At 30.0% G+C, this 7,853-nt stretch overlaps 1 long non-coding RNA gene across 1 annotated transcript; it reads right to left on the minus strand.

Annotated features, from left to right (window-relative positions):
* Nucleotides 1-4,616: 4,616 nt before the first annotated feature.
* LOC136078057 (uncharacterized) lies at nt 4,617-7,801 on the minus strand. The gene is made up of 3 exons (XR_010637487.1): nt 7,633-7,801; nt 6,873-7,038; nt 4,617-4,781 (listed from the first exon to the last, which is right to left on the minus strand). It is a non-coding gene; the product is annotated as an uncharacterized LOC136078057 (long non-coding RNA).
* Between the last annotated feature and the right edge of the window lie 52 nt (nt 7,802-7,853).

Genomic DNA, 7,853 nt, shown 5'->3' on the forward strand with positions numbered 1-7,853 from the left:
TTTAAATTGGAATTGCGGGTATTCACAAATAAATTAACAGCTTTGATTAGGTTTTCATCTGATAGATCTAATAGCATAGAATGATGGCAAACTTTCTTTATTTTAGAATCGTCGTGGAATGATTTCATGGTGTGGCGCCGCAGCCACCCCGGTCCCAAGACAAAACGGGCCTATCAATTTTGGTTGTCAAACGGTTGCAAAGATCTCCCCGGCTTTGCCTGGGGTAGAAGAAAACTGTACCAAAAAAAAAGAAATGGGGAAAAGAAATCTATCATCAATAATTTCTATTGATAATTACCAATAAATTAGTTTCTTGTTTGTTTTGTGCTTGTTTGAAACTAGGCCTGTTTACGTTTGAAACGTAAACAAACTGTGTCGTATGCAATACAGTTGTCGTCTGCCATGTCAATGAATTCAGATTTGTGCAATAACATCAGGTAAATTTGGGTTAAATTTTAAAGAAATAAGGGATAAATCAGAGAAAATGGCTGTAGCAAACTCACATGACTAAACGTAATGTAAAAATAAGTTCAAGAGATTTTTTAATGACGTATCCATACATGTGCATGTAGTTTATAGTATGTTTGTATGTAGTTTATATTAGCAAATACTTATACATTTGCAATTGAAAGCCTTTTTCTAAAAGAGTTTAAAAAGTCGATTTTATCTGAAGCTGAACTTTAGTAAGTTTAACTGAAGTGCGTTAGAATTTTAGAGAAATCCATCTTAAATATTAGCAGGCACATTTTGTCATAATTTGGTTGTAATACATTGTTTAGGATATATTTACCCTTAAATGCTTTGATAAATTATTACGTTCGAGATATATATAAGAGTTTAACGAATTCAAAAAAAGTTTAAATTTATTTTATTTTTTTTCATCTGTATTTTATACATGATACAGTGACAAAAGTCTCTGAAATATCTCTAAAGTATCTGCGTTGTCAACAAGCCCTATCCCTGTTTCCACCCATGAAGTTTAGCATTGCTGTGGCATTGTTGGTTGGAGCAATTCCTTTGAGTCTACAGATTTGAAAAAAGCCAACCTATTAGCTATAAAAACCTAACCAAATTAATTATAAAATGGTAACCAAAAGTAATTTAAGCCAAACTTTATTTAGTATCAAAAGAAAACGTAATTGTATTATAGTAATATAGTGCGATGTAGATTGTATTTTAGCTTCAATAGCAATGGAATGAAAAATAGATTTAAGTAGATTAGATGTGGAATCTAGTTATAGATATTTTTAAATGCTCAGTGATAAAAGAGTAGTTTTAATCAAGAAAAGTTGGAAAAATAAAACTACGAAAACTAATTAAAGATCTGATGTGTCCATGATCGAATATCTCGAGTTGATCCGATTGACATTACTAAAAAAATCAAATAATCTGAGATAAAAGAATCCAAAAAAAAACTTGTACTCCTGCCTGCATCAAAATATCAGTAGAGTTGATTTCAGTAGAATCTAGAAAACACTTAATAGACCTTTTCACAGTTCCGATATAAAATTTGGAACTGTGAAATGGTAAAAAAGTAAAAACGTAAACAAACACTATTTTAACAACACTATTTTTAAATCTTTGAGTTTAAAAAGCAAAACTTAAATTTAACTAGCAATATTATTGAACCAGTACCAATACAAATTTGATGTTTATTTAAGGAGATAATTTTTTTTCAAATAAAAATATACTATTATTTTACTTAATCGAAACAAAAAGATCAACGACTTAAGCTTAATTTTGAATGTGGGCTGAAATGTCTTTAAATAATATATTTTCGCGAGAAAGCAACAAAAAAAAGCAGCAATGACTTTGTTGGTATTTTGTATAAATTTTGCAAAATAATTTTTTTAATTTAATTTCAGAATATGTTGAAGAATTTTCTTTTTAGTTTAAAAAAGGTAATTTTAAAGGAATGACCAAGCTTGATAAATATCTCTTATTTGATAAACAAAATGTGACAAATATATATGACATAGTAAACAGAACTAAAAAAAAATTATATTTAACCACTGACTTATTTATGTACCTTACATACTCCATTACATAGCTTCATTACATAACTCCATTACATAGCTATATTAGGTAATATTTCTATGACATAGATATATTAGCTAATGTATCTATGTAATATATGTAATTCTACATATTTTCATATTTTCTACAAAAATTTCAATGAATTAAATTTATTAATTCAAGTAAAACATGGTTTGTAGCAACTAGTTATTAACAGAAATATCGCGCCTAAATCCAAACTCTAAGACTCACAGTAAATTTAGACCTTTTTTTAAAAGAGGACACTCCTCATTGAACGGTGTAGTGACAGCAGTAAGCAAAGGAAAGTGTTTGGATGTTATTATTTTATCAAAACATTGACAGTGTATAATATGGGGTGGTAAAAAAGGTACAACACAGTATACAAATTGGAAAGTTAAACATAGTTGTAAAATTAACCATCGAAAGTCAAGTCAAAGTCAGCAATGGAATCCTCAGGTGCTATTGATATATTCCAGCAATCTGTAAGTCGGAATAAACTGAGATCTTGAAGATGGAGACACAGCTTCTTTCAAAGAAGTTGTTAATTCCAAACCCTACGAAGCGCAGTTTTTTATTACACCTGTTAAACTTGATTGTATTGGACATGTAAATAAACGAATAGGTTCTTGACTTAGTACACTAGTACAAGAATATAAAAATACCTCTACACCATTAGGCGGAAAAGGAAAATTGACAAACAAATCCATCAATTCAATAACAAATTATTATGGTATTGCCATTTGAAGAAGTCTAAAATTAAATTGCAGTAACAATGAAAAAATTTACACGATGAAAAAGTGGATTGGTGCTATCCTTCATCATTGTACCAACTTTTCTAAGTTAGATAAACGCCACATGTTTTGTCCACCAGGGGAGGAATCGTGGTGTAGTTATAAGAAAAATAAACTTAAAAAACATAAAGAAAGAATTAATTGGATGTTTCCTATCTTGCCAAAGATTTTCCAGGATCTTTCAAATGATGACCTTCTTCGCAAGTGCATCCACGGGGAAACTCAAAATGCTAACGAGTCCCTGAATAATATTATCTGGATGAAATGTCCAAAGCATGTCTTTGTAGAAAGATCAATTTTACAGTTAGGTGTATAGAGTGCTATTATTCAATTCAACGAAGGTCAATTTGGACTTGTTAAAGTGTATGAAAAACTTGGAATACAGACTGGTGTCTGTTTTAATACTATATCTGAAAAAGTGAACCGACGCAGCATCCAAAATTTACTTATTAAAAAATCAGATAAGACAAAAGCAAGAAGAAAAAAACTAAAAGCCATCAAGAAGGGTATATTGGATCAAGATTTACATAAAGAGGGAGGAGAAACTTATTTAAAAGGAAGATTTTAGTTGTAAAAACAATTTATTTTTTCTTGTTTCTTGATTTTCTCCCATATCGTTTTTCAAGAAAACTTTCTAACGAAAAACATCATAACTTTTGAATTAGTAATGATAACTACTTGAAATTTTCATGGCTTATTTTACAAGTGATCTGCTAGTGCCTGAGTTTTTTTTTTTTTATATAATTTTCAAGTAAGGGTTTGGGAACTAAGATCAGAGGCTTAGTAGCGAATTTTTCGAAAATTCAGTAGTTTTGTAGCATAAACTTTTGTAGAAACAAGATCATATAATAAAAAAAACTCACGCACTAAATACAGGTAGTACACACAAGTATACCAAGTTTGAAAAAACAAGCTTTTACTCATGAGTAATCATGTTTCTAGTAAACCCTATTTTTAGAGTTTTTTTGAGTATTATAGGCCTCTATGATCATCAATATATTTTTGGAGTTCGAAAATAGTTTTTTTTACACATTCTGTACCTACTTATGAAAAATTATTGCTTAATCAATATAGGATTATATAGGAATCACCTTAAGGAAAGCAAAATACATTTACTTTTCATAGGAAACCAAAACACCAGTTGTAATGTGTAATTTGTAAAAGCTGGTTGACATCAGAAGTTGATTTTTGGCAGTCTAATCTTTCCTAGAACCTTGCATGCATATGATTTTTTTTTGATCAAATCAAATTGTGAGGAATTTATGGCCCTAGGAGATATTATTGCTCAAAGTTATGGTAAATTGACTAGAAAATAACAAATATTACTTTATTCTATATTACTATGTATTATGTAACATTAACTATTTTCTCTATGAGCTATTATAAAGCTTCTTTGAGATTGTACTTAACTTGAGCTATAAGAATTTAAATGTTTTTGTTTTAACTTCTCCTCATAGCTGAAACATGAGTTATAATTTCTTTCTAATATGGTTTTAGGTATTAAAGCAAGGCTACTTTGGTGTTTGCCTTGTTAAACGGCTAGCCATGTTTTAAAATTGAGTAATAATTTCTGGCTTATTGTTCATATAAGATTTTAGTTTTTTTGAATATGCGCTCAACAAACTATGTGTTCTAGATTTAAATAAATATTACTACCACAATGCATCGGGCGTTAGCCGATGTACTGTGTCTTTTTTAGTTATTTAGGTGCTCTAAGAAGTCCTAATGTTCTCATAACACAGAGCATAACAACACCTTTGTTTCCAACAAGCCCAAAACAAACAAAACTAATTTATTGAGAATTTATATTATAAGTAATAATTTATTTTAAGACTTTCTGCATCCCCAAGCAAAACCGGGGAGATCTTTAAAACCATTCGATATCCAAAAGTGATACGCCAGGTTTAGGTCTTGGGACCGGGTGAATGCGGCGCCATGCGTTCCACCACGATTCTAAAATAAAGAAAGCATTGTCGTTATTTTATCTAATATTAAACCTATTTATTTTTATATTTAAAAAATCCGGAAAATCTTTTCGTAAAATATCCGTAAAATATTTCGTAAAATAAAGTGTTAACACGTTGTTCAACGGGTTAACACTTTGTCAATGTGTTAACACGTATGTGTTGCATCCTAACCTTCCTACATCATTTTAATGCACAACCTATTGGTTATTACTGTTAACAAATCAGCAGTAGAACTAGAAGATCAAAATTCATATCAGAAAGTTATTAGATTCAATTAGAGAGATTAAGTGTTTGTTAATTAAAGACTTAAAAACCTAACTTTTGATAGTAAGAAGACTAATGGGATGGTAGTTAGACGAATCATATCGCTCTCCAGAATTTTTGAAAATAGGTACAACAGACACCGCTTCACAGCAGGCAAGAAAACACGTTTCTGATAATCATTTTTTGAATAGTTTTTAAAGTATAGGCGACAGCTCCGGAGAACACTTCTGCAAGACTAAAATAGGGATGTTGTCCATACCACAAGCTGTATAAGAGTCTAAGCAGGAAATCACTTTAGATACAGAAGCTGGGGTGATTGCAATGGATCAAACTGCCATTCAGCTATATCAGGTAGAATGTGATTAGTGGAATCAAGAGATTGTTAAAAAGTTCATAGCAAACAATCCAGCTTTGTCTTAGATGAGGTCACAGTCTGAACCATGCAAGAGAAGGCGGATTTAAAAAAAAAACATATTTACTTCCAACAAGGCTGCAAGCAACCACTATTAAAGTTAGAAGTTACTGGAAGGAAAAAGATGAATAGCAAGATAATGATTTAAAAAACTGCAAATTATATGAATCAGGAAAACATGAGGAAGGGATTTAATTCTAAAGAATTGATACTCGAGGGAAAAAACTAGACGAATAAGAATTTTTTGAGCACTTAGGAACAGCCACAGTGAAAGGATGAGACTTAATTGAATGACGAGTAACACAAGAATAAATTCTAGTAGATGGCACAAGAGACACTAGCTCTTTAGCGCCCATTGTAGTATTTGTATAATACTAAAATCTGAATTATGCACGAGAGGTGGAATAACAGATTTGCCCTTATTATAAATACTGTTAAAGATTCACCAAACACCAAAGATTAACGCTAACAAGAAAGATCAAAAGTAAGAGTTAAACCTAGAAGACGAAGAGTTGATGACTCATCGAGTACAAAACTATTCATAAATATAGGAAAATCTAGATTATAGCGATAACGATTAGCTGAAAAGTATTGAGTTATTTGCCTGATACACCATAAGACAAAAGCTTATGTAGAAGACCAGAATGCCAAACTTTATCAAAGGCTTTAGAAATATCAAGAGCGATGGCCATAGCCTCTCCACATCTATCTAATGCAGGGTATTAGAGCTATATCAGGTATTAGTTATATCAGGTAGAATGTGATTAGTAGAATCAAGAGTCAACAATTTGGGCAAATCTGTTACTCCACCTCTCTTGCATGGTTCAGATTTTGATAGATTGCCTAAAGACAAAACTGAATTGTTTGCTAAGAACTTTTCATCAATCTTGTCTTTTGATTTGACTAGTCACGTACTACCAGCCGACAAACAAGTTGATCCATTGCTTTACATTCTTATCACTTCAGCTTATGTATCTAAAGTGATTTCCTGCTTAGACACTTCTACAGCATGTGGTCCGGACAATATACCTGTTACTATTTCTTGCTGACATTCAAAAATACTGGATAAGTATTCAATGAAGGGTATTCCTGATTAGAGATAATTTTTATTCTCAAAATATACCTTTTGATTTATTTCATTAAAATAATCCAAATTGAAATATAAAACTGCAACCATAATTGTGTATGCTTTAATTTTTAGTATAAATCAGTGCAACTGAAAACTTGCTCTATTTAGCTCTACTATTAACATATACATGACATTACTTTTTAACTAGTAAGGCAATATGCTAACTGTTTAAATAAAAGTTATTGTTTGATGATTATAAACAATTATTTATCTTATAATCAAATAAAAAAAGTAACTTCAGTAATAAATGAAACTTTAAAAGCAATTCAAACCTTCAGTGTTTTTTTCCATAACTTTTTTCTTCTAAGCTACAATAATGCACTGAGTTCAAAATTTCATGTTCTTTAATTTTTTTTGCATCTGCATATGTAGATAGAATGTGCCTAATACCTAAATTTGAAGCCTGGTTTGAAACTGCAGCAGTGTTTGGGTGTGTATCTATTTAGAAATAGCCAAAGCAACAGTTACTTAATTGTATAAAACATAAAATAATCTTTCATTATTTTCTTTTCATATTCCATCACTGAGAAACGATTAAAGCAATGCTGTTCGTTATAAAAACCATTATAATATAATTTAAATGTGATCACATATAATGTTCAATGATAATGTTAATGATCACATTTAGCATATGTTCACATGAGCAGACTGCAATCTATGTGATCATTTATGAGTATGTATTATTAAGTAAATCTATGTGGTCATTATACTTGAATAGACTGCAGATAAAATTTAGATGTGGATATATATCCACATTTAAATTTTAAGGTTATAAAAAAACATCTAAATTATATAGTTATAAACAAACATCTCTTTATTTTATTCTTAAATCAATAAAATTTAGATGTGGATATATGTAACAGTACTGGTACATATGTACCAGTACTGGTACATATGGATATATATATCCACATCTAAAATTTAGAAAATTTAGACTAAAATTTAGAATAAAATTTAGAAAATTTTGACTAAATTTTCTTGATTTAAAATTAAAATAAAGAGATGTTTGTTTATAACTATATAAAAAAATACCCAATAAATCTTCGGAATTTCGAAAAGAACTGTCTTTACTCATTTTGATTTGAAGAATAATTCAAAAACTTGTACAAAACGAACTATGTTGAACTGTTAAAATGTCAGCAAAACTAATTTAAAAAAAAACATGGCGCGGTAATTCAAAATAAAGTTTCCATTTTAAACGCATGCGTATTAGCATACAAAAATTTTCTAGGTCTGTGTTTTTTTGCTTTTCG

This window comes from Hydra vulgaris, chromosome 03 (genome assembly GCF_038396675.1).
Source record: "Hydra vulgaris chromosome 03, alternate assembly HydraT2T_AEP".
NCBI lineage: Eukaryota > Metazoa > Cnidaria > Hydrozoa > Anthoathecata > Hydridae > Hydra > Hydra vulgaris.